The sequence below is a fragment of the Salvelinus sp. IW2-2015 genome, unplaced genomic scaffold, assembly GCF_002910315.2.
Source record: "Salvelinus sp. IW2-2015 unplaced genomic scaffold, ASM291031v2 Un_scaffold1057, whole genome shotgun sequence".
Taxonomy (NCBI): Eukaryota; Metazoa; Chordata; class Actinopteri; order Salmoniformes; family Salmonidae; genus Salvelinus; species Salvelinus sp. IW2-2015.
The window spans coordinates 77,691-104,315 of NW_019942710.1; the positions used below are offsets into that span (position 1 = coordinate 77,691).

Genomic DNA, 26,625 nt, shown 5'->3' on the forward strand with positions numbered 1-26,625 from the left:
CTAACATCAAGGCGGTGACCCGTTCCTGTAGGTTCATGCTCCACAACATTCGCAGAGTACGACCCTGCCTCACACAGGAAGCGGCGCAGGTCCTTATCCAGGCACTTGTCATCTCCCGTCTGGATTACTGCAACTCGCTGTTGGCTGGGCTCCCTGCCTGTGCCATTAAACCCCTACAACTCATCCAGAACGCCGCAGCCCGTCTGGTGTTCAACCTTCCCAAGTTCTCTCACGTCACCCCGCTCCTCCGCTCTCTCCACTGGCTTCCAGTTGAAGCTCGCATCCGCTACAAGACCATGGTGCTTGCCTACGGAGCTGTGAGGGGAACGGCACCTCCGTACCTTCAGGCTCTGATCAGGCCCTACACCCAAACAAGGGCACTGCGTTCATCCACCTCTGGCCTGCTCGCCTCCCTACCTCTGAGGAAGTACAGTTCCCGCTCAGCCGCTCAGTCAAAACTGTTCGCTGCTCTGGCACCCCAATGGTGGAACAAACTCCCTCACGACGCCAGGTCAGCGGAGTCAATCACCACCTTCCGGAGACACCTGAAACCCCACCTCTTTAAGGAATACCTAGGATAGGATAAAGTAATCCTTCTAACCCCCCCCCTTAAAAGAGTTAGATGCACTATTGTAAAGTGGTTGTTCCACTGGATATCATAAGGTGAATGCACCAATTTGTAAGTCGCTCTGGATAAGAGCGTCTGCTAAATGACTTAAATGTTAAATGTTCCAAAGCTGTAGTAAGGTGCTTGATCTCAAACCTATGCCCCATCTAGAACTTGAACACACAACTATACAAACAGACCTATCCCCCATCTAGAACTTCTGAACACACAACTATACAAACAGTATAGACCCCAGGCCTCCTCTAGGGCGGTTAGAGCATTGGGCCAGTAAAATAATTCCCCGAGCCGACAATGTGAAAAATCTGTCGATGTGCCCTTGAGCAAAGACTTTAACCCTAATTTGCTCAAGGGCACAGTATTACTATGGCTGACCCTGTAAAACAGTGTTTTACTGCTCTTATCTGGTGTATGTGAGAATATACATTGAACAGTTTTACCGAGTTACAGTTCATATAAGGAAATCAGTCAATTGCAATAAATTAATTAGGCCATAATCTACGGATTTCACATGACTGGGAATACATGTTGGTCACTGATACCTTAAAAAAAGGTAGGGGCGTGGATCAGACAACCAGTCAGTATCTGGTGTGACCACCATTTGCTTCATGCAGCGCGACATATCTCCTTAGCATAGAGTTGATCAGGTTGTGTATTTTGGCCTCTGGAATGTCGTCCCACTCCTCTTCAATGTGCGAAGTTGTTGGATATTGGTGGGAACTGGAACACGCTGTCGTACATGGCGGGCCAAAGCATCCCAAACATGCTCAATGGGGGACATGTTTGGTGAGTATGCAGGCCATAGAAGAACTTTCATTTTCAGCTTCCAGGAATTGTGTACAGATCCTTGCAACATGGGGCTGTGCATTATCATGCTGAACCTTGAGGTGATGGCAGCAGATGAATGGCACGACAATGGGCCTCAGGATTTCATCACGGTATCTCTGTGTATTCAAATTGCCATAGATAAAATGCAGTTGTGTTCATTGTCCATAGATTATGCCTGCCCGTACCATAACCCCACTGATACCACGGGGCACTCTGTTCACAATGTTGACATCAGGAAACCACTCGCCCACACGCCACCATCTGCCCGGTACAGTTGAAACCAGGATTAATCCGTGAAACGCACACTCTCCAGCCTGCCAGTGGCCATCGAAGGGAAGCATTTGTCCACTGAAATCGGTTACGACGCCGAACTGCAGTCAGGTCAAGACTCTGGTGATGTCACGCGGGACTAGGTGTGTGAGGAAGAATCAGGCGCAGAGAGCAGAGAGTTCCACAGGGAAAAGTGCACTTTAATACGGCACAAAAGCAAGCCCACAACACAGGGCGCGGAAATAAATGGACCACCCAAAACACAGGGTACCAGGTCTAGAACACGAACACACCTAAATAACGCACACACGTAACACAAGAATAATTCCGCACAAAACAAGGGCGGGTAAACGTACTTTAAATAAGGAAGCTCATCAAGCACACAAATAGACACAGGTGCAACTAATAAGACAAAACAAACGAAAAAGGGATCGGTAGCGGCTAGTAGGACGGTGACGACGACCGCCGAGCACCGCCCGAACAGGCAGGTGAGCCAACTTCGACTGAAGTCGAAGGTGAGGTGAGGATGACAAACACGCAGATGAGCTTCCCTGTGACAGATACTGACAGTTTGTGCAGAAATTATTCGCTTGTGCAAACCCACAGTTTCATCAGCTGTCCAGGTGACTCGTCTCAGACCATCCCGCAGGTGAAGAAGCCGGATATGGCTTACATGGTTTGCATGGTTACACGTGGTCTGCGGTTGTGAGGCTGGTTGGACGTACTGCCAAATTCTCTAAAACGACATTGGAGGCGGTTTATTATAGCAAAATTAACATTTAATTATCTGGCAACAGCTTTGGTGGACATTCCTGCAGTCAGCATGCCAATTGTACGCTCCCTCAAAACCTGAGACATCTGTGTCATTGTGTTGTGTAACAGAACTGCACATTTTAGAGTGGACTTTTATTCTCCCCATGCACCTGTGTAATGATCATGCTGATAAGCAGATTATTGATATGCCACACCTGACAGGTGGATGGATTATCTTGGCAAAGGAGAAATGCTTACTAATAGTAAACAAATAACATTTTAGAGAAATAAGCTTTTTATGCGTATGGAACATTTCTGGGAGCTTTTATTTCAGCTCAGGAAACATGGGACAAACACTTTACATGTTGCGTTTATATTTTTGTTCAGTATAAACTTTTTTAAATTTGTACATTTTATTATTATTACTTATTTAACCCTTTTTCTCCCCAATTGATAGTTACAGTCTTGTCCCATCGCTGGAACTCCCGTACGGACTCGGGAGAGGCGAAGGTCGAGAACTGCGCATCCTCCGAAACACGACCCTGCCAAGCCGCACTGCTTCTTGACACACTGCTCGCTTAATCTGGAAGCCAGACGCACCAAGGTGTCGGAGGAAACACCGTCCAACTGACGACTGTGTAAGCCACAGGAGTCACTAGAGTGTGATGGGACAAGGACATCCCGGACGGCCAAAGCCGGGACGATTGGGCCAATTGTGCACCGCCTCATGGGTCTCCCAGTCGTGGACGGTTGCAACACAGTCCGATCTTGAACCCGGATCTGTAGTGATGCCTCTAGCGCCTTAGACCGCTGCTCCACTCGGGAGGCCCTTATTTTTTTACAACACAACTATACAAATAGTATAGACCCCAGCACTCCTCTTCAATCATCCTTCCGTTCTCCTCTTCTCCATGCATCCTCCCCTTCATAACAGATGAGCTGTGAGGAAGACCCATTTCCTCCCTGCGGCTGCTAAAATATTAATCAAAGAGGACCACGCGGCACAGAGCCACGGGCTCCCAAGATGCATGTCTTCTAATGGTAATACATGGGGAGAGCAGAGAGGGAGGTGAGCAGCTTCTAATAGCCTGGGAGATGGGGAGGAGAGCAGCTTCTAATAGCCTGGGAGATGGGGAGGAGAGCAGCTTCTAATAGCCTGGGAGATGNAGGAGAGCAGCTTCTAATAGCCTGGGAGATGGGGAGGAGAGCAGCTTCTAATAGCCTGGGAGATGGGGAGGAGAGCAGCTTCTAATAGCCTGGGACATAAGGAGGAGAGCAGCTTCTAATAGCCTGGGACATAAGGAGGAGAGCAGCTTCTAATAGCCTGGGAGATGGGGAGGAGAGGGGAGGGCTAGGGGGAACAGTGGCTGTCACGAGGGCAAAGAGAACGAGCTGGAGAAGGATAGAGAGATAGGAAGAAAGAGATGGAGTCTGGAGATGGGAAAGAGGGGGATTCATAGACTATGGGGAGAGAGGTTTTGGAGGAGAGAGGGAGAGACAGGAAGCTATGAGAGGGAAATAAATCCTACATTTGGGAGATCAAAGCAGCATCAACACCACAGCTCGCTACTCCTTGTGTTTCTGTGTGTTTAGTAGCCATGTAGGAACTGATATCATGCATAATAGATAACAGACCATACAAATTGCTAAATTAGCAGATTTTGTTTTCTGCGCTCACAGGCAATTCCCAAACTGCCCCATGCCAAATGTTTGCGAACTTGACTCTATTTTTATGTTTAGCGTGTATGTGTGTGTGTGTATGATAGAGAAAAAGAGAGAGAGATGGTGAGAGCAAGAGAAAAACAAGCTCTGAAATATCACAGCCGCTGCAATTGTATTTATCTGCTATCTCTGTTAATAATAATAACAATCATTAATTTAATTTGTAAAGTGTTTTTTCACACCCAAAGCACTAAACAACATCTTATGAATTTTAACTACTGCTAATACCTGTTGTCTGTAGGCTTGTCCTGATGAACCTAAAAAAAAATCATCATATGAACGATGCCTTGTATGAATTGTACCCGTGTAAGGCCTTCCTCTCAGGGGCTGAGACGAGCTAAGCTGTGGGTCTGGCAGAGAAGCACAAACAGTACAGTAGAGCTCAACGACTGGAGCCTCCGTGTTAGCGACACGCTAATCATTTCGCTCCGCTCTGCTCGAGCGAGGGGAGGCTAAAAGGGTTATTTCTTCTATTTTCCACCCTTGCCCACACAGGCAGTGTTTCAGGGTGAACGCGCCACCGGGACAGTTGTCATATTTTATAGGAGAAGATGAGAAGCGTGTCGGCTCACCAGATGGCGTGAAATTGAAGCGCTCCCATCACACAGGGTGAGTGTGTGGCAGCTGAAAGCTCTCTATGATACTCACAAGGGTACTAGCTTCACTAGTAAAGACATGTCTAAACAATTTGATGCTGCCAACATCAGGAGAGACTTGCATATACAAATAATGTATGACTGTCCTCTCAAATGAAATGCCTTGCCAATAATCGTCTCTTATAAGTAGTAGAGCCAAAACATATAGGAAAGATATCCCATCTATTCCACAGACCATAATAATATAGACATCCAAACCTACAGTATTTGCCTCTGTACATCATCTGAGTCGTCCGGATGACAGTTGGCCTTGTGTTCCAGTGTTCCTGTGTTCCAGTGTTCCAGTGTAGGGTAATTAGGAGGACATGCCTCCCCCTGGGTGACATCCTAGCCAGCAGGTGTTCCTCGCCGCTCACCCCTCCATAACCCCCTCATCCTCTTCACCATCCTCACCCCTCCTCACCCCCTCTCACCCGGACGCCTCCGGGGAGACTTGGACGTTTTGTGAGGGTGACACGTACCAGTGACCTCTGTCTACATGGCCGTGTCGATAATGAGATGCAACAGGCGCTTCATTGTATTTAAATGAAGTAGCTCGTGACAGTAATGTTAAAGAGATGCCACTGCAGGCAGAGCGATGGTCTCGTCACCCAACACAGCCGATAGACAAAGTAGGAGAGTTTGGAAAACAGGTTTTGCAATACATCAAGTAAATTGTCACAGGATATATAACAGAATAATATAACTTATTTGAAGTTAGTTCTGAAACACAACAATAAACAAGGATGATAATTTAAAAGCTTGTCCATACTGAAGTAGAACACCTAAAGAAAGAGAGGCCATCCCTCCTTCTCTTCCTCCCTGTCTCCAGAGAGGGATGACCAGGGGTTAACTAGGCCTGTCCCAGGCTTGGGGCTTTGACTATTGTGTTGCTTTGCTTAATGTAAACCGATAAAGCTGGCTAACCTTGTGGGCCCGATCAATGCTTATTTAGAATACCATTGATTAACAGTTCTGATTATTGATCATACCATGCCGCTCGAGTGATGCCGATGGCTCTTTCACTTTCGTCTGGCCTGCGCATCATGAATTTGGATTTTTGAACTAAATGCACGAACAAAAAGGAGGTATTTGGACATAAATTATGGACTTTATCGAACAAAACAAACATTTATTGTGGAACTGGAATTCCTGGGAGTGCATTCTGATGAAGATCCTCAAAGGTAAGTGAATATTTATAATGCTATTTCTGACTTCTATTGACTCCACAACATGGCGGGGACCTGTATGGCTTGTTTTTGTGTCTGAGCGCCGTACTCAGATTATTGCATGTTGTGCTTTTTCCGTACATCTGACACAGCGGTTGCATTAAGGTTGCATTAAGTTTATCTAAAGTTTCATGTATAACACTTTTATCAATGTTTATTATGAGTATTTCTGTAAATTGATGTGGCTCTCTGCAAAATTACCAGATGTTTTGGAGGCAAAACATTACTGAACATAACGCGCCAATGTTAACTAAGATTTTTGGATATAAATATGAACTTTATCGAACAAAACATACATGCATTGTGTAACATGAAGTCCTATGAGTGTCATCTGATGAAGATCATCAAGGGTTAGTGATTAATTTTAGCTATATTTCTGCTTTTTGTGACTACTCTCTTTGGCCGGAAAATGGCTGTGTTTTTCTGTGACTAGGTACTGACCTAACATAATCAGATGGTGTGCTTTTGTCGTAAAGCCTTTTTGAAATTGGACACTGTGGTGGGATTAACAACAAGTTTATCTTTAAAATGGTGTAAAATACTTCTATGTAAAATACTTCTATGAGGAATTTTAATTATGAGATTTATGTTGTTTGAATTTGGCGCCCTGCACTTTCACTGGCTGTTGTCAAGTCGAAGAAGTTTAAGAATATGTTTACTTGTGTACTTATTTAGGCTTGCTATTGCAAAGGGGTTGAATCCTTATTGACTCAAGATATTTCAGCTTTTCATTTTTTATGAATTCCTCTTTGACATTATGGGGTATTCTGTGTACACACAAACACACAGACACAGACACAAATACACACACAAACGTCCAATCACACATACACAGTAAAGAGGGAAGACACCGCAGCTCTGTGTTGACACGGGGTAATGTCCTCTCATCTGAGACCCAACATTTAAATTAACACGCCATCTGTTCCCGCCGTGTGCCCAGTGGCCATTTTTAAATTCCGTCACAGCGGATATGCACTTTTCTCCTTCCAACATGCAGCTTCTCCTAGACATCGTCTGCCGTGTCTTATTGGTATCTCTTGAGAGGGGTGTAATTGTGTAATTATGAGCGGTGTACTAATGTTTTGGACTAAGCATCGTCTGCCGTGTCTTATTGGTATCTCTTGAGAGTGGTGTAACTGTGTAATTATCAGGGGTGTACTAATGTTTTGGACTAGGCATCATCTTACTTTACAGTACACCTATCAAATCCATGGTTGTAAACGCATCAACCAATATGATTGATATGAATTTACATGATTGGAAATGGCTCCGTCCTGGGTCAATGACAAGCACCATACAAATCTGAATACAATATGTCCACAAAGACAGCCATGAGAGAAACCACTGAAGATGAGCTTTACTACAGGGTAAAAAAAAAGGAATATTATACAGGTGTCTAATACAGCATCTTGACAAAAGGTTCATCGTATTTATCTAAGCTGTCCAATAGGCATTGAGAAGCTGAGTCCTGTCTCTGAGGTCATCTTCCTGCGTCGTAAAGTGTGATGATAAAAGGGTTTACAACATGGCCGTTATTAAAGAAAGAGTGAGTCAAAGCCATCAATAACCCAGCTTTCAGGGATTACCATTAGCAACGCTAGTGCTCTCAGAGTGGAGCCAGGGGTTCGATTTTTACAGTGGGGGCGGAGAGGTTTAAATGCATTTAAAAAGAGGAAACGATAAACAATATGTACATACAGTTGCTTCAATATGAAGGACGTGGTTTGTTTAAGGACTACACAGTACAGTCAATACACAGCACCCATGTACAGGATGATGTACAATTGTGTTGATACACATGTAGTCACAGTTGAAGTCGGAAGTTTACATACACCTTAGCCAAATTCATTTAAACTCAGTTTTTCACAATTCCTGACATTTAATCCTCGTAAAAATTCTCTGTTTTAGGTCAGTTAGGATCACCACTTCATTTTAAGAATGTGAAATGTCAGAATAAGAGTAGAGAGAATGATTTATTTTAGCTTTTATTTATTTTATCACATTCCCAGTGGGTCAGAAGTTTACATACACTTAATTAGTATTTGGTAGCATTGCCTTCAAATTGTTTAACTTGGGTAAAACGTTTCGGGTAGCCTTCCACAAGCTTCCCACAATAAGTTGGGTGAATTTTGGCCCATTCCTCTTGGCAGAGCTGGTGTAACTGAATCAGGTTTGTAGGCCTCCTTGCTCGCACATGATTTTTCAGTTCTGCCCACAAATTTTTTATGGGATTGAGTTTCCAGGCTTTGTGATGGCCACTCCAATACCTTGACTTTGTTGTCCTTAAGCCTTTTTGCCACAACTTTAGAAGTATGCTTGGGGCCATTGTCCATTTGGAAGACCCATTTACGACCAAGCTGTAACTTCCTGACTGATGTATTGAGATGTTGCTTCAATATATCCACATAATGTTCCTCCCTCATGATGTCATCTATTTTGTGAAGTGCACCAGTCCCTCCTGCTGCAAAGCACCTCCATAACATGATGCTGCCACCCCTGTGCTTCACGGTTGGGATGGTGTTCTTGGGCTTGCAAGCCCCTCCCCCTCTTTTTCCTCCAAACATAACGATGGTCATTACGGGCCAAACAGTTCTATTTTTGTTTCATCAGACCAGAGGACATTTCTCCAAAAAGTATGATCTTTGTCCCCATGTGCAGTTGCAAACCGTAGTCTGGCTTTTTTATGGTTGTTTTGGAGCAGTGGCTTCTTCCTTGCTGAGCGGGCCTTTCAGGTTATGTCGACATAGGACTCGTTTTACTGTGGATATAGATAAGTTTGTACCTGTTTCCTGCAGCATCTTCACAAGGTCCTTTGCTGTTGTTGTGCTGATGGATGAAATCTGCAACTTTATCGCACAAGTACGTTCATCTCTTGGGAGACAGAACGCGTCTCCTCCTGAGGCGGTATGACGGCTGCGTGGTCCCATGGTGTTTATACTTGCGCACTATTGTTTTGTACAGATGAACGTGGTACCTTCAGGCATTGTAAATTGCTCCCAAGGATAAACCAGACTTGTGGAGGTCTACACTTCTTTCTGAGGTTTGGCTGATTTCTTTTGATTTTCTCATGATGTCAAGCAAAGAGGCACTGAGTTGAAAGTGAGGCCTTGAAATACATCCACAGGTAACCTCCAATTGACACCAAATGATGTAAATTAGCCTATCAGAAGCTTCTAAAGCCATGAACCAATTTCCTGGATATTCCAAGCTGTTTAAAGGCACAGTCAACTTAGTGTATGTAAAACTTCTGACCCACTGGAATTGTGTACAGTGAAATAATCTGTCTGTTAACAATTGTGGAAAAAATACTTGTGTCATGCACAAAGTAGATGTCCCTAACCGACTTGCCAAAACAATAGTTTGTTAACAAGAAAATTTGTGGAGTGGTTAAAAACAAGTTTTAATGACTCCAACCTAAGTGTATGTAAACTTCTGACTTCAACTGTTTGTATAAGATAAGTTGTGTTCCAAACCTAGGTGTCCTGAATGGTCCCACAATATGCATGCACCTCAATGAGGTCAGATTAGAATAACACAATAACACTATAGATTCTGATAACTGTCATTCATAACAATATAATATAATAATCACTTTGAATCTACAAACACCTTCACCATTCCTGTCACAAAGTACAATGTGCTGGCTTTATAGCATAAGTAAGTACCTGAAGAGGTGCCAAGTAAAGGAGTTTGTCAGCCTAACGGATAAAAAGAGCCATTGTGCTGAGCTGTGGTTGCTGGGTGGATGGATGCGCCCCTTGTCTAGTGTGTGTCTGGTCAGCAGTGTAGCTACTAGCCCCTGTCACCCAAGCCCAGTGGGAGAGTGTTGTCACTAGTATTGCATAGATGGAAAGGCAGAGGGGCTCTTCTCTCTTCTGTAATGAAGCCGCTATGAATCTGGGTATCATGTGAGATACCTGAGCTAGCGCTTACTGTTCCATCAATGGCCAAGGTCAAAGAATTGCCCACCCCACAACGCACCATCCCCTACCTCTGCCGCACTCCACATCCCCATCCCTCACCAACTACATCCAGCCCCATCCATCACCCCTAACATAGACCGCCCCAGCTATGTTCACATCCTACCCCTCTCCTCTGCAAGACCTGATAGGATTTTTGTCTGACACCATTTCTATGAATGTAGTCATGTATGCTTGTTTTATAAATATTTCTTTATTTGCTAAATGCACAGCAATTGGTCGTCATGTGACAAATGCTGTTACTTCCGAAAGATATTAGAATAATGAATTTTAAATATCAATAGACCCCATCAACATGATTTGTTTATTGTGTATATCAGAAATTAAAAAAAAAAAATGAAACAAGGGTAGAGTTGAAGGAAATGAAGACAATCACAGTCAATGAGGCTGGAACGGAAATGGCGTTGATCATCTTTCACTCACTGACACGGAGAAGAATTTCAAGCAGGTCATATTCTGGAGATGGCCCTGTCAAATACATCTTTAAAACTCTGTCAGGTCGAATCGCTTGTGGTGTAACTGTAAAAATGTATAGTGTTACCCTTCCATGCGTATGTGTTTAAAAAATAATAAATCACTTCGGCACAGTGTCCCAGTGAGCATGCATTTATTTCTGTGTTTAAAGGGAAACAGCACGTCAAGTGTGGGAGGATTTAACAGTGATGATGGCTGTGATGGAAAATCCCCGCAATCACATTTTCACTACTGGGTGAAACAAATACAAAAATCAATACAAAATATAACAGTTGTAAATAACCTGTGGTGAAATGGAAACAGCACGTTAGTTGTGCAGACTTAACAGTGAATGGCTGTCGATGGCAAAACTTGTAGCATTGAAGAACAAGGTGTTAGCCGTGGCTTATGTGACCCATGACATCGGTGTATGCTACCCTAAACCATATTTACAGCAATCATAATGCCAAAGCACATCCCAGAAAGCCCTCAATCCCTAACAGGTACCATATAACCACACTAGATGTATATCAGTAACGTACAGCAAATTTGACACATTGTAAAATAGAAATAAGAAACCAAGTAATCAGAACGTGACCTACCCCTCGCATCATTTCATACTGGGAAGACCTGACGTTCGCGATCTCCCCTATCTGCAAGCGGGGCCACACAACAACCCTTATTGTCATCAGAGTTGAATAACCAATAAGAAATGCTGAACACATCAAATACACATTTCTTTTAGAGCCAAGTGGAAAACATAACCAACCCTGTACATAACATAAGACACTATTTACCCGCGAATAATGATACAAACATTCGCTTTGTTAGCGAATAAGCCATGTTAAAAACATGTCAAAGAAGTGGGACATGCATTAACAGTTGTTTGAGGACATGAATAAGTGTTCCGGGTTGGAACATGGCTGCCCATACACACCACCAAACATTACGCGGTCCATTCCACAGTGTATCAAGACTTCCCCTTCCCCGGATCGCATGTCCAAATCCGGTTGGACTGTGGGGATGAATAACAATGTGTAGGAAAGGCCGATGACTCCAGCACTACTCTTGCCAATATGAATATGGCAGGTCATTTCGCCCTGACTGATAAAGGTCTTATAAAACAAACTGAGCCATCCTCCAATTTAGATAGGAAGAGAATGAAGCAAATGACGCTTAGATATTAAAAACATGAAAGTGAAAAGGATGAACGCCAAGTGTTGTGTGGCACATTAACCTTTTCTCATCCATGTGATATACATGTAGTAAAAAGAGATACCATTCATGTTAACAGTTGTAGCATCCATTTGAAGTGCACGGCTCATCCTCCCCTTCATATGCTGCACTACCAAGAAGGTAGCTTCCAGTTGTGGTATCTTGTTTATAAGGACGTAACTTAATTAATTGAAAGAACAGCAGTGGGATCACAGGTTCGGAGCGCCAGTAGACATTTAGAGTGGATCCTGTTTTGATCATCTCCAGGCGACGCAAGGTTGTTCTCACAATTGTGACAGACTTAAGTCAGACCACAGGGCCGTGCAGCAAGAGGTTATGGATAGCCCAAGAGCGGCGACAAATCTCCATTGATGAACCTGAAATCATTTATATCCAAATATATTGGTCCCACAACTGTGGCGAGCAGAAATAAATCACCCCCCACGCTTATCCCCAAAGACCGAGCACTCCCAGGGATCGCGACACTTAGCCCAGCACAATAACTATTATGACACCGTTGCCCGTTGGGCAGTACCTAAGCTAGAATCGTGAAGGAGTATGGAGTAGTTGCAACGATGACGTACAGTAAGCCCCGGTAAGGGTCAGGGGCAAACTCTGTTTGGAATGAACCAAACGGATAAAAGTGGACAACAATAAAAGAGAAACGGTCGACTAGAGACAATACTTATGTTTGTTTAGAAAGAGAGAACAATAGAAAATAGAGAGACAAAGATGAGAGAGAGAATTTATCTGACAAAACACACTTTCCATACTACTGTACATCTTCCAGTTGAGCCGCAACTCTCTGTTCCCCTTTGAAGGACAATTCAGGGTGATTACTAAAAATTAGGAGTAAATTCTGGATATATGTCACAATCCTTAATGATGAGTAGTAAGAGTGAGCATTTAGCATTAAGAATAATCAACAAATATGAATAAACAGCCAGAAAACAATAAAGATAGAGAAAGTCAGAAATGGACAGCACAAAATAAAAGAAGGGAAGCATTCCGTGCATTAAGTGGATTCCTACCCCCAATCGAACCTTGTCCCCATCCCTTCAGACATATCGCGTTCATGACTATCTGGCCGCCCCCCTCCATATAAATCCTACTCCAGTTGTGAATGCCCCAGTCAATACATTTGGCAGGATTTTTGATTGAATCTATTGCTTGAACGAAAAGGCCCCCCTCGGAACTGAGTTTTGACTTTTCGATCAATGGAGTTTGATCTTTCAAAAACAATGCCTAACACGGGATTGCACACATTCCCAAAGACCATCCAGTTGAATTGACTGACATCATCATGATGAGAAAATTAATCAAAAGGCTAGTTGCTTCAATCTGCTAGATTATCCATAAAACACGTGTCAATGATGATTGTGGGAGAGTGTGGAAAAACAACAGAAAGTGGTTCACTTTTAGAAATGCAGCCACAATCTCAAGAATTGTTATTGAGATTTTTGATGGTAATGACGGTGCCCTTTTCCCAGTTTTGCTCCACCATATCATATAATGACCATAAAATCTCAAGCAGTAGAATGAATAAAGCATATCAGAAGAAGCGGTTGAATATATTACGTGAAGACAACACTACAGTCCTCCAAAGGCAAAACAACTCATATAAGAATAAAGTAACAACTTCTGAGCCACCTAACGATTTTTCAGAGGAGTAAAAATAGACAGACCTGGTCGTAAATAGCCATCAAAGCCATAGAAGCAATAATTGAAAGGTATGCAGCGATGCAGTGTTGAAATGAACTTGCTCTCAATTTTGAGTATTCATTAGATTTAAACATTTTTGAAGCCGGCTCGTATTGGTGTGGGAAAAGCTATGGGGGCAAGCGTAATATTCTACACAGTGTGATCTTGTTTTTTGTCCAAGGCATTCTCGGGGCAGCTGGTTTTTTCCTTTGTGTGTGAGGGTGTTGGCTGAGGTGTGAGTGGTGGGTGCGGTGTGCGTCTGTGTGCGTGTGTGTTGTATTAGTGTGTAAATGCCCATCAATGTGTTATTGGGAAAAGTTGATAAACTACATCAGGGGTTTTCAAAGGAAAAGCTCACTCCTCCCAGATTAATCAGCAACTAATGAATCAATTCTCTCTGAGGCCTAAGTAGCAGAAAAAAATAACGCAAAAACTATTTTCAATACCACTTGGAAAAGATTACAGGTGATCCTGAAGTCAATTTACGTCAAACTGGTTTTGACACACACACACAGCAACAGAGAACAGAGAACCAGAGAGACAGAGAGACAGAGAATACCAGACCGCAATAGAGGAGGAGAGAGAGAGAGAGAAGAGAGAGGGAGAGAGAGAGAAGAGAGAGAAGAGGAGAGAGAGAGAAGAGAGAGGGAGAGATAGCAAAAGGTCCCCGAATACGGAATGTAAAAAAGGTATTTCGTTCTTTGCAAGAATTCTAGATACCTATTTCGCTGTGTCATAATGGGATATTGATGTAGATGAATATTGTGTGTAGATGATGAGGAATTGTGTTTTTTAATTAATCTCATTTTATAAATAAGGCTGTAACAAAAAAATTGTGGCAAAAAAGTCAGGGGCGTCTGAATACTTTTCCGAATCTCAACTGTAGTTACACACTTGATAGTTTCCCCTAAAGGTTTCACCTAAATTCCCCTAACGGTTTCATCAAAAGAGCTTTGAAACGCGAGTTAAGTGCCATATTGCACAAATCAGATAGCTTTATTATGATATATAATGGGCATCATTTCTCATAATACGAATGACAGTCATAAAACAGAGGTCAGTATGTCTCCTATACTCCATGAAAGGCCCCCCAAGAGATCTGGCCCAGTCACAAATGGCTCTGCTTAGTGAGGCTACCACACGTAAGTGAGTATCTCAGGCTAACCCCGTCAACCATATCAGGCCTTAAACTGACCGTAGTAAGAACACTTCATCCTCTGAGCTGTCTGACTCCAGACGCAGAAGACTAACAATGCTGGGATTACCCAGACGTCAGGCCAGAGTAACCTAGATCTAGTGATCAAGATATGGACACACACAATTCAGGGAGATGCCGTAGAGATGGAGTGGAGTTGATAAGATACATATAAACAACGATAGCCAATATGGAATAGTGTTCAGTGCAGTGCTCCAGGAGGCCAGACAAGAGAGAAACCTGGGTTTTACATTCGCATTGCATGTATATTACACAGAAACCTTCTTTTTTTCTGATCACAGTCCCAATAGCCATATCATAGTCCAATTCACTTCTGCAGCTTTAGAATTACAATAATATTTCACCTGCAATTAATGGTTGTAGCGAAGCGAGAGTTCATTTTATTTACATATTTAGCCTAAAATACATCCCTGGGAATAGGAGAAAGAAGAAAAACAGTATTACCCATTCGAAATTTCCCTTTTAGAGTCGAATTGGCAGCTGGCTTGATGAAACTTAACTTCCTTCTTGTAAGTCTTAACTGTCATCTATATAAATACATAATACATCTAATTGAAAGAGCTGGAGGAACAACAAAAGACGGAGGGCCTTCTGGATATCAATTGCCAAGATAACATGTAATCTTGCGACATGGTATATGAAGCTAACACTCGATAGATTTCATCGGCCTGCAAACTGGTAAGTGCAAGAGAGAAAGGAAGAGAAAAGGGGAGGGGGAAGGAGAGGAGAAAGGGAGAGCACAAATAGGGGTCAGAGAAGAAGAGGAAAATTGCGAGAGGAGGAGAGAAAGAGAGAGAGGAAAGCAACGGAGAAGGAGAAGAGAAGCGAGGGAGAGATGAGAGAAGAGGAAGAGAGAGGAGACAGGAGAGAGAGGAGAGAGGAAGAGAGAGAAAGGAAGAAGAGGAGAGGTGAACAGCGGAAAGCAAAACGAAGGGTAGAGAAGAGAGAGAGGAAGAGAGAGAGAGGAAGAGTAGAGACGGAGGAAGGAGAGAGAGGAAAAAGAAAGAAAGAGAGGAGGAGGCAACGAGAAGGGACGTAAAAGGAAGAAGAGAGAGTAGGAGAGACGAGAGAGAGCAGAAGAGAGACGAGAGAGAGAAGAGAAGAGAGGTGAAGAGAGAGGGGAGAAGAGGAAAAGAGAGGAGGAGAGAGGAGAGAGAGAGAGAGAGAGAGAAGAGAAGAGAGAGAGGAGAGGAAGAGAGAGGGGAGAGAGAAGAAGAGAGAGGAGAGAGAGAAGAGAGAAGGAGAGAGGAGAGAGAGAGAAGAGAGAGGGAGAGAGGAGAAGAGAGGGAGAGAAGAGAGAGGAGAGAAAGAGAGAAGAGAGAGGGAAAGAAGAGAGAGAGAGAAGGAAGAGAGAGGGAGAGAAGAAGAGGAGAGGGAGAGAGGAAGAGAGAGGAAGAGAAGAGAGAGAAGAGAAGAAAGAAGCAGAGAAGAAGGAGAAGAGAAGAGAGAGACAGAGGAAGAGAGGAAGAGAGAGAGAGCAGGAGAGAGAGAGAGAGAGAGAAGAGAGAAGGAGAGAGGAAAAGAGATGAGGAAGAGTAGTGAAGAAGAGGAGGAGCGAGAGAGAGAAGAGAAAGGACTAAAGAAACGAGAAAGGATGGATACGGAAGAGGAATGAGAAGAGGAAGCCTATCTCCGCCCAATACTAGAAGAGCAGAGAGAAGGACCAACAGAAAGGATGTCGACGAACGAGCAGCGAGAGAAGAAGATCGTCATAGAGGTAGATGAGAGGGCCGCGGGCCGTGGGAAGGAGGAAGAGATAGTAGGGAGAGAGAGAGAGAGAGAGGAAGAGAGAGGGAGAGAGGAAGAGAGAGGGAGAGAGGAAGAGAGAGAGAGAGAGGAAGAGAGAGGGAGAGAGGAAGAGAGAGGGAGAGAGGAAGAGAGAGAGAGAGCGAGAGAGAGAAAACAACAACATTCATGCATACCTTAACAAACAAAGAACCTGAGTCCTGGTCTGCAGTTAAACAACACTGCTCTCTATTGGTGAGGAGCTGCACTGTTCCTCTCAACAGAAGTCCTTGCTTCAGAATTACTCTAAACGTTCTGATTGTTTTTCAGGCCAGTCAGCAGAAAAATCACATTGAAGTGCAATCACCTCGAACCTCAAAGACTGTCCTTATTAACCTACTAACTACCGTGGAATATTAGATTATTAATTTACAAATTTATCCAACTATAACGATTCATGCCGCCGTAATCAGGGCTCTTAATATGACTTCAATGTATTAATTACAAAGATAATGAATGAAACGACAGCAGGTAGCCTACAGCTCAGCTCTAGCCACTGTGCCTGTAGTAGTGAGAGTATGCAGAGCAGACCCAGTACTGCTGTGTGTGTTTCTGTTCCTACGCATGTGTGCGCGTGTGTTTTTGTTAGAGGACTGTTTACAGCAGGGTTCGACAACAGATTGATTTTTTTTGGGGGGTGGGGTTAGTTGTTGTTCAAAAAAGACTGTAAAATCACCTGGAATTTACATTAAACTCTGCTCCCAAATATTCCCACAAATACAAAAAGTTACATATGTGATCGTGTCTCAATGTAATCAAGGTATGAAATGATTGTTATTTTCAAATACAACCTCCTTTCAATTTGCAGTGTACAAATTATTATAATTATGTACCAGGCCCCTGACCATACGCTCAGACAACAATCGGCCTGCTGAATCTAGTTGCCTACCCCTGGTTTACAGGATCAGGGGAGGAGTGTGTTTTTGACAGGAGTGTACATTGAACCTCTCGTCTCCCTGCTGCTCTCGCTGCTGAACCATAGCGGTAGCATAGACAAACAGGGGCGCCTGGAGAGAGTGGTAAGCTAAGTGAGTGAGTGTACAGGTTTAATATGACAGCTACACATCCCTCACCCCCTCAAAGCTTTCTCTTCCAGCCCAGAGAGAGAAGCATGTCCTGGCTCGACTAGGTCTGGCCCTGGCCCTGGTCCGTGGCACCACCACAGCCCTGGCACAACTATCCAACTCCAACAGGCTGTAACCTAAACACTGAGTCACCCACTAACACAGCTCCTCTTCAACAAAGACACCCTTTGTGTTTTAGGGTTTAGTTGAGCTCAGCCACGTGACTATAGTGTGTTTAACCCCTTAGACCGACTTGCAGCGCTACAGAGTAAACATACAAAAGTAAGGGGGTCTGTCCTGAAATATGGCTACCTTACAGTGGATCAACAGCATTATGCAGTATATATTGTACAGAAGGTGTACAACCAGGAAACCAAGTGTAATCAAACACTTCATAACTCTTCTGATCTTCAAGCATGCCTGACACAACACACAGAGCCTGTCTGTTCTAGAGCACAGTATGAGTCTGGTCCACAGTGCCTGTGGTTTGGGCAGGGCTGTACTCAGGCAGCCTGTGTAGCTGTGATGTGCTCCAGTGGAGGTGAAACCTCAGCCAGGGCACGCTTCCCCTCGCTGCTCCCCTCACCCGTCTCCCCTCGGCCTGCCAGACCTGCTCTCTGCTCTCCCTGTGTAGCTAGAGCCCATGATGGTGGTTGCCACATGCACGCAGACACGCGTGCACACACACACACACATATGCACACACACTGGCCTGGCCAGGGGCAACGGGGCAGGAAGGTGGGCTGCAGGGTGCATGGTCGGGTGAGTGTTGAAGTTGCAGAAGATTAAAGGCTATACAGTGTACTGAATAGTGGCTTTATTGTTTCACAGCTTTTTCAGTTACCCTTGTAAAGCACAGTTTTTCAAGATCGGGTAAATATGCCAGATAATGTGCAACTCAATTAAGAAACTTTATGTAACCTGGCCTGCTCTATTTTGGTTCCAAACTGACTAAAGTGTTGTCGAATAGTAATACTATGAGAAAGCAGATAGAGGAGATGAACTTTAACTTGCTGTTGTACGCTGGTAGTGAGAGAGAGAGAGCAGTCATACAGCGCAGCCAACAGAAGTTATGAGGCATGAGTGGAGCGTATTAAACTCCAGCTCTATCCCTTTTTTTATTTCAATTAAACCTCTTTCCACGATTCAAAGGCTCTCAAATCTAAAGAGGCTTTGATCTCCTAACCATAGGACAGACATGAAAATAGAAGTCTAGCTAAGGAGGGGGCAAAAGAGAAAGTTGTAATTCCATAACGCGGGGGCAACTTCTTCCCCTGCTGCTGTTTTAACTGGTGCATGGGTTACTTAAAAGAGGCTCACTCCTGGTTTGGAGGGAGAGAGGGAGCGGCGAACAAAACAATCAGACTTTGAAAAAGAAAAACTCCTGACAGGGCTCTCTTTCATTCCGAATTGCACCTCCCCAAACGTGATTAATCAAGTGTCTTGGCGCTCCACGCAGAGAGAGATGGAAGAAAACGCAGCCTTCATCAAAAGAGAGGATGTAGTAATTGCTCTGAGCACAGACATCACCGCTAGCCAGGTGTAAGAAAGAACAAACTTTCTTTATTTTGCATTAATGTTACACTATTTTTTGTTGTTGTCATGGAGCCAAGCGCTTAAAAGATATTTAAATGGAAATAAGCCTGTTGGTTCTTGAAGCGAGAGTTCAAAGTTTGCCCTGAAGTAGTTTTAAAGTTTGTTCTGAATCCCTTTTCACAAGAATAAGACGTTTGTTGGGTGTTTGTTGGAGAGTTGACATGGTAAACTTTTATAACGTTGAACTGACATTGGATTTATGACCACAGAAAGAAGCTTTCACTGTTCAAGGTAAAGCCTAGGAAAAGAGGATTAGATCAAAGAACAGMGAGAGAGTGAGAGAGAGAGTGAGAGAGAGAGTGAGAGAGAGAGTGAGAGAGAGAGGCGCTGAAGGTTTGGCACGGCAGGGGGTAAAGAGAGAGAGAGTGAGAGAGAGAGACAGAGACAGAGAGAGAGAGAGAGAGAGAGAGACAGCAGAGTAATCTAAATCCCAGTTGAGTTCTGAATGTGTACAACAGCTTTACTCAGTATCTAGGAAACAGAAACTTTTGATGAAGTTGCACCCCTCTAATTTGAAAAAGGTTAGTGCTACCCGGAATGCTTGGGACGTCCCTATCCTAAACCCTRACCTTAACCCTTACCTTAAACCATCAACTTCAATTGGGTAACGTCAGAGTTGGGACGTCCCAAGTATCCCAGATTGCAGCGACATTTAAAATGTCGCTGCTTAATCTGCCGGCGGCCACCACACGTTGATCCTCTCCACTACCCAGCAGGCCGATTGAGAAAGACAAGGTGGAAGAATGAACGCCAACACGCTGGGACGTCGCTTGTCCCTATGTGGAGGATTGTGGGTGTTTTCAGTCTGTGACTAAAAGGAAGACTGTGTCTGTATGATGGAGGATTAGTCAACTACAACAGTGGCTCTCCAGGTCCCAGAGGCAGATTTGACACAGGGGCCACACAGACTAGAGCAACACAATCAGTCATCTGTTAGCCTGGGACCATTAAGACTCGGGCCAGAGAGGGGTCACTCAACACGTTCTACAGACACAGGGGGTTAGAGAGACACAGAGAGAGGCAGAGTGACTCAGGAGCAGGAGGGGTAGGAGACATTAGGACCTAGTGCTTAGCCATCTTTGTTACAAAACATCTTGATCTCCTTTTGGAGAGATTAAACATTTCCTTTTTCCTCGTTCCCTCTCTCTTTTTGAAACTCATACGGTATGAGCATGCAGATGAAAGCGAGGCAGCCGAGCATGAAAACAACTTAATTAGTGCTAATGGGTTCTGATGGAACACATTTCCACAATTTGCCTTCATTAGGGAAGCCTAATTTCTCCTATTCTGTCAGCCAACTGCAGCCAGGCCTGTGCCCGGTGGGGCTATCGACATAGTGAATCTGCCGCAGAGAGAGAGAGAAGGGGCCCTTCAGCTGTATGATCCAGGTAGAAGTCTCTCCTAACCACAGATCTAGAATCAGATGATGCTAATGAGTATTCTAACATTATGGGGATGGGGAAATAGCTGACCCTGCATCAGTGGTTGAGTTGAGGTTCATTCTGTAGGTGGTGGTCTCATTTTCTTCTGTCGAGGTAGGGTAGGTGATAGAAACATTGCACCACACATGACATGGTGTCTATCCACAAAAACTATTGAGCACCATTGGTATAGATGTCCTTTATCCTACACATGTAAAGCGGTCAGTGACATCACCACCAGTCAAATAAAATAAAATAAAATTACATTTTACTTGTCACATGCGCCGAATACAACAGGTGTAGACCTTACAGTGAAATGCTTACTCCACAAGCCCCAACAATGCAGTTTTAAGAAAATACCCCCAAAAAAGTAAGAGATAAGAATAACAAACAATTTAAAGGCAGGCAGAGTAAATAACACAATAGCGGGGCTATAATACAGGGGTACTGGTACCAGAGTCAATGTGCCAGGGGACTACCGGTGTCGAGCGTAATTGAGTAATATGCACATTGTGGGACAAGTTATTAAAGTGACTATGCATAGATAATAACAGAGAGTAGCAGCAGGCGTAGAAGGGGGGGGGGGGGGCAATGCAAATAGTCTGGTAGCCATTGAATTAGATGTTCAGGAGTCTTATGGCGTGGGGTAGAAGACTGTTTAGAAGCCTCTTGGACCTAGACTTGGCGCTCGTACCGCTGCCGCTTGCGTAGCAGACGAGAACAGTCATGACTAGGGTGGCTGGAGTCTTTGACAATTTTTAGGGCTTCCTCTGACACCGCCTGTATAGAGGTCGTGGATGGCAGGAAGCTTGGCCCGTGATGTACTGGCTACATGGCTACACGGAGGTAAACCACACAGCCAGCTAACCCTCCACTGTAGAGACAGGGCTGTTTTACTCCAGATGAAATCATGGAGGTTAAACCACACAGCCAGCTAACCCTCCACTGTAGAGACAGGGCTGTTTTACTCCAGATGAAATCATGGAGGTTAAACCACACAGCCAGCTAACCCTCCACTGTAGAGACAGGGCTGTTTTACTGCAGATGAAATCATGGAGGTTAAACCACACAGCCAGCTAACCCTCCACTGTAGAAACAGGGCTGTTTTACTGCAGATGAAATCATCGAGGAATCAATGGTATTAACAAATCATTAATCCCCTACACAATTGAGAACTGATGCTCATTCAAAGCGCATCATTTTGATTTACACCCTCTATTCGCACTTTGTCTTAGCATTGGCAAAGACAGCACTGAATCAATGGTGGCAGTCAGTAATACAGCTATTCTTCACATGTAAGCTCAATACACGCTTCACTGGAGACAGGGTCAGTGGAGAAAAAGAGAAAGGAAGAATGAAAGACTGGGAGAGAACGAGTGTGGATCATCCTCTATGAAGGAGTCTGAGAAGTCCCAAGGTGACATAGCAGTGACATTGGATGTTGGAGASAAGGAAACAGGGACACACTCTCACACTCTCTCAGATTCAGGTTTAACCTGTATGAAGCTGATCTCCAGGTCCAGACACATCTGATGTAGAAAGTGTAAAGTGGATGACATATGTAAGAGGCTCCAGTGGAATGGGATACTATAGCCAGGGCCTTTTGGGGACAAGCACGGAAAATTGTAGAACGTCAAGGTCGTCACGTTTCAAACCAAGCCTAGAAGATTAAGAAGCGATCAAATCTCACTGGGTTTCAGTAAATTAATTGGATCAAATAGAGAAAGCATGGGAGAATGTGGTTAAGAGGCTGATGGAAAGGCATGAGAGGACACCAGGGTATTCCACATGCTACTGTACCATGCAGAGACAAAAAGGAGACAGTATTTTCAAACAGCGAACTGAAATGAGCCTTCTTACTGGAGAGGTGRTGTYCACTGAAAGCTAGACCTGGACAAGAGTTCTTGGGCTTTGTTAGGGGGGTCGTTGACATTTGTTCATTATAAACTCCTAGGACAGTGGTTCCCTACTCCGGTCATCAAATACCCCCAACAGTACATTTTGATTGTAGCCCCGGACAAGCACACCCGAACCACTGATCTACTGTAGGACACCTGAGTTGTGTCAGTACACACAGTACTCTGTTTATCTCGATCCCTATCTCTCATTAAACACCCACATTAACAACTTAGGAGCCCAAACCCACCCAGCCGGTCTCCCAGGCCAGGGTATTACACCTCAGCCACCATGTTTCAACACTTGTTTGTCTGTCAGAAAGACAATTCCCTTATGCTAATGTTGGTACGACATGCATTTCCCCGCGGCTACGCTAGCGCTTTTAACTTTTTATTACCTGAGTGCTCTGGGGGCTCAAAGGTCACATGCACAAAGCCATTTGCAGGTGGGTCTCGCTGAATATATAGCGCCATAAAAGTCAGTCTGCCATGCCTGCCCGAGCACAATTACAAATGGTATCACGTAAACCGATTTGTGTTCACTAGTAAATGCGTTACCTTTCCCTCAGCTGAGACCACTTCACACGGGGCTGAAATGGACTGTTCCCCTCACCTCTATTTCTTATTTAACCTTTTTTTAACTAGGTAAGTCAGTTAAGAACAAATTCTTATTTACAATGACAGCCTAGGAACAATGGATTAACTGCCTTGTTCAGGGGCAGAACGACAGATTTGTCCTTGTCAGCTCAAGGATTTGAACTAGGAACCTTTTGGTTACTGGCCCAACACTCTAACCACTAGGCTACCTGCCGCCCCAAGCATGCTCAACCAGCCGTCACATTCCCAGTCGCTTATTGGATAAATGGGCGCTTTCACTAGAAGCATTTGGGATCTTACAGCAGGGTTTTGAAAGGCAAAATTAAGTCAGTCAATCAACGTTTAGGAAGGTGTGTTTGTAAAAAAAAAGGAATATGATATTCAGAGAATATTACCACATACAGACCTAGTCATACAGCTAAAAACACACAGAATCTGGCACCGACACACACATGCTCACGTACACAGGTGAACACATGAGCAAGTGCGCACACACAGGCAGGAGGAGTATGCCCAGAGGAAAGGACATGTGCTGAATTGACATTACTGTGTCGGGATTAACACAGACAGCCCACAGGGAAAGAAGACTCTCCTTACAACCCACACAGTAAAGAAGACTGCCCTTACAAGTCACATCAAGAGAAAACACAGCAGATGATGATGCCAGACAATCATACAGCTAGCACGGTGGTGTGGCACAGAACCGTACAAAACATCATACACCCCAAACACCCTAACATCCCTCCCAGAGCATGGTCATACACTGACCAATTTATTCTCTCCCTCTTCCCTCACTTCCCTCATCCTCTCTCTCTACCATCCCTTCCATTGAGTGTGGATATGTTGAAATTTATTAGCGCGCTCCATCTTATTGAGTAAGTCTCAGGGTTTGGGCTGGAAACTGATGAAATTACAGGGAGAGAACCAGTGGCAAGGGATACGTATGTAGATGGGCTTGCAGGTTAATTCCCATTGATTTAACTCAGTCTATGTACGAGTGCTTTTGAGAGGGAGGCCCACCATGGTAATAACAGTCAGCAAGGTAGCCACAGACAAAGACCGGGAATCACTGACACTACAGACACTCTATCTATAGACACTCTATAGAGGGAGGCCATCGCTGATATGAGCGAACATGCACTGAAACAGACATGCAAGCACACACACACACACACACACAATCACACACAAACACACACAGCGACACATGGCAGGGGGCGAGTAGGACGATGTTCCTTCATTGATGTGCATGTCGGCTGTATTGATAAGGCGTGATGGAAATACCCAGCTCTCTGCTGCATCTTCCTCAGACAACAGAGAATCCAATAGGCACGCAGTGCGTGGCTAATGCCCTCTTCCAAACAAACGGAAACACTGATCAATGTCCAGCAATCAGAGGATCGACCTCACATGATATCATTGGCCTAATCAAAGCAGATAATATCTAATCAACACTGGTCCCTCTGCTCCTCTCCTCCTCGCTCAGTAGTTCTATATCAGCCAATCAGAAGGGAAGAGTTTAGGATCGGGTAAAATAAAAAAATCTGCTCTTCACAGAAGATGCTATTCTCCTGGGGCTAAAGTACATATACAGAAAATTAAGATAAAATGGAGACTTTTACTTTAACTTTAAACTTCTTAGGGATAGCCCCCTATCTACTGTAAATTGGACAGTGCAGTTATATTAACAAGAATTTAAGCTTTCAGTCGATAYAAGACACTTATATCTACCGGCATTTGTTGTTTCTCTGAAATCTGCGATGGTGACACAAGGCGCTGCATGACATTTTGACAGAAATGTCCTTTTTCAACACATGAGTCATTGAGACTTGATAGATATTGAGACTTGAATCATTAACATTGTCTCTGTTTTTCTCAAGAAAAAAACTAAATTAACATAAAACCCCAGGTGGAGGAGCCTAGAGGGTAAAATTCCATTAAATATAAGTGAGGAGAGCAGAGAAAAAGCAATGTAAACTGTCACACTAAACATGTTTACTGGGTGAAAATGAATTACATGCAGTAAAGTAGTCCTCTTACTTATGATACAAAAAAAGCAAGGAAAATACAGTGATTACGCATTGGAGCGCACATGTTTGCCATTTAGCATCCAATTTGTCTGCTCCCCTTTCTTGCTCTGCCAATGATGTGTGAGGCAAAGACATTATTGGTCTCCAAACCACTGATACACAGTATCTCCAATAAGCTAGGCTGTTTGTCTGTATATGCAGAACGAATGGTCACACCAACAATTACTTTGTGCAAAATTTCCGGGGAAAAATAATTTTGCAAATTAACTTTCATGATATCCCCCCCATCTCTCTCTCGCTCTTGCTCTCCCTCGCTCTCTCTTGCTGTCCCTCTCTTTCTCTTGCTCTCTCTCTCTCTCTCTCTCTCTCTCTCTCTCTTTCTTTCTCTCTCAGCCCTGCCATGCAGGCAGTAAGTGTATGCACCATGAACACATTTAATTTTCTCCGTGAGTCGGCGGCGGCGAACCCAGAGGTGAGCTTTAATAAGGATCAATGACACTTTATCTGGGACAGGGCCCCACTCCGCCACATGCAGATCACACAGCAGGCCAGGGATTCAATTAAAAAGAGAACCTCCAACCACCACCACTAGATATTCAATTAAAGGATTTATGTAAAGGTTCACTGGCTTTTGTGTTGCTGTTTCTGTTTATGCAATGAGCTTTTCATATTAGGAATCGATACGTAATCTGGGAGGGGACACGTTTTTGACATGGCTCAGTCAGGAGGGGAAAGAGTAGTGACTGTCGTTAAGCTGGAATTGTGTGTTTAAAAGAAGATACCTGACAACCCCCACTATTCTCCACATGGAGGATAGGAAAAAGAGATGTAGCCATACCACTAAGATATCATTCGGGACATATGAAGGACACTTTAAGAGTATTGTGTAATCATATACCCTAGCAATGCAACCTGGGTATTGGAAAGACCCCTGTTACAGTACTGTAGCTGGAGCCCATCGCCACCTGTGTGGCCAAAGTCAGTGATGTGTATGTATCGATTGAGATGCACTCTACGCCGCCTCCAGTGATCCACATTAAAACCATTTACAGAGTTCCCCCTCGCAATCAGCCCAGCCAACGGGCTAAGAGCAGGGGGCCTCAAGACAGCCCCACCGAGCCAACGCGGGTGTGTGTTTTAGCCTAATGAAATGGCATCTATATAGACTATAATCCTTGTAACAAGATTGAGCGGGGACACCCATGTCAATATTAGCAAATGGGATTGCTGGCTTTTCATAGCTGTGCGTGTGTGCACTTGTGTGTGCGTGCGCATGCTTGCTTGCGTGTCTGTGTCTATGCTCTTCTTACGTTTCCACTCTAACTTTTAGTGTGACCCAAATCTAAGAGCTCTGGCGTTGGTCTTCCAATAGCTGGGTGCATATCAATTTCCCCCCACCAACATGATTAGGAGATTTAAGACCCTGAAGTTCCTCTGAAGTGTTTTCATTAATCCGCGCCAGATGCACCCATGTGGGGATGTTCCAAGGTAGAGGCATGCGTCCACGGGAAGCTGTGCTGACAGAAATGGGGGTGCATGAAATCAGGCCAGTTAATTAAGGTGGTCTCAGACATTAGCTACCCCTCTCTCCACTGCGGCTTGGCAACCCA

General features: G+C 44.2%; 1 long non-coding RNA gene across 1 annotated transcript in view; it reads left to right on the forward strand.

Annotated features, from left to right (window-relative positions):
• Window positions 1-504: 504 nt before the first annotated feature.
• LOC139024134 (uncharacterized) overlaps window positions 505-26,625 on the forward strand; it is a 247,225-nt gene continuing 221,104 nt past the window's right edge. The window contains exon 1 of the long non-coding RNA XR_011475391.1: window positions 505-721. This is a non-coding gene — a long non-coding RNA (uncharacterized lncRNA). The remainder of the gene's footprint in view (window positions 722-26,625) is intronic.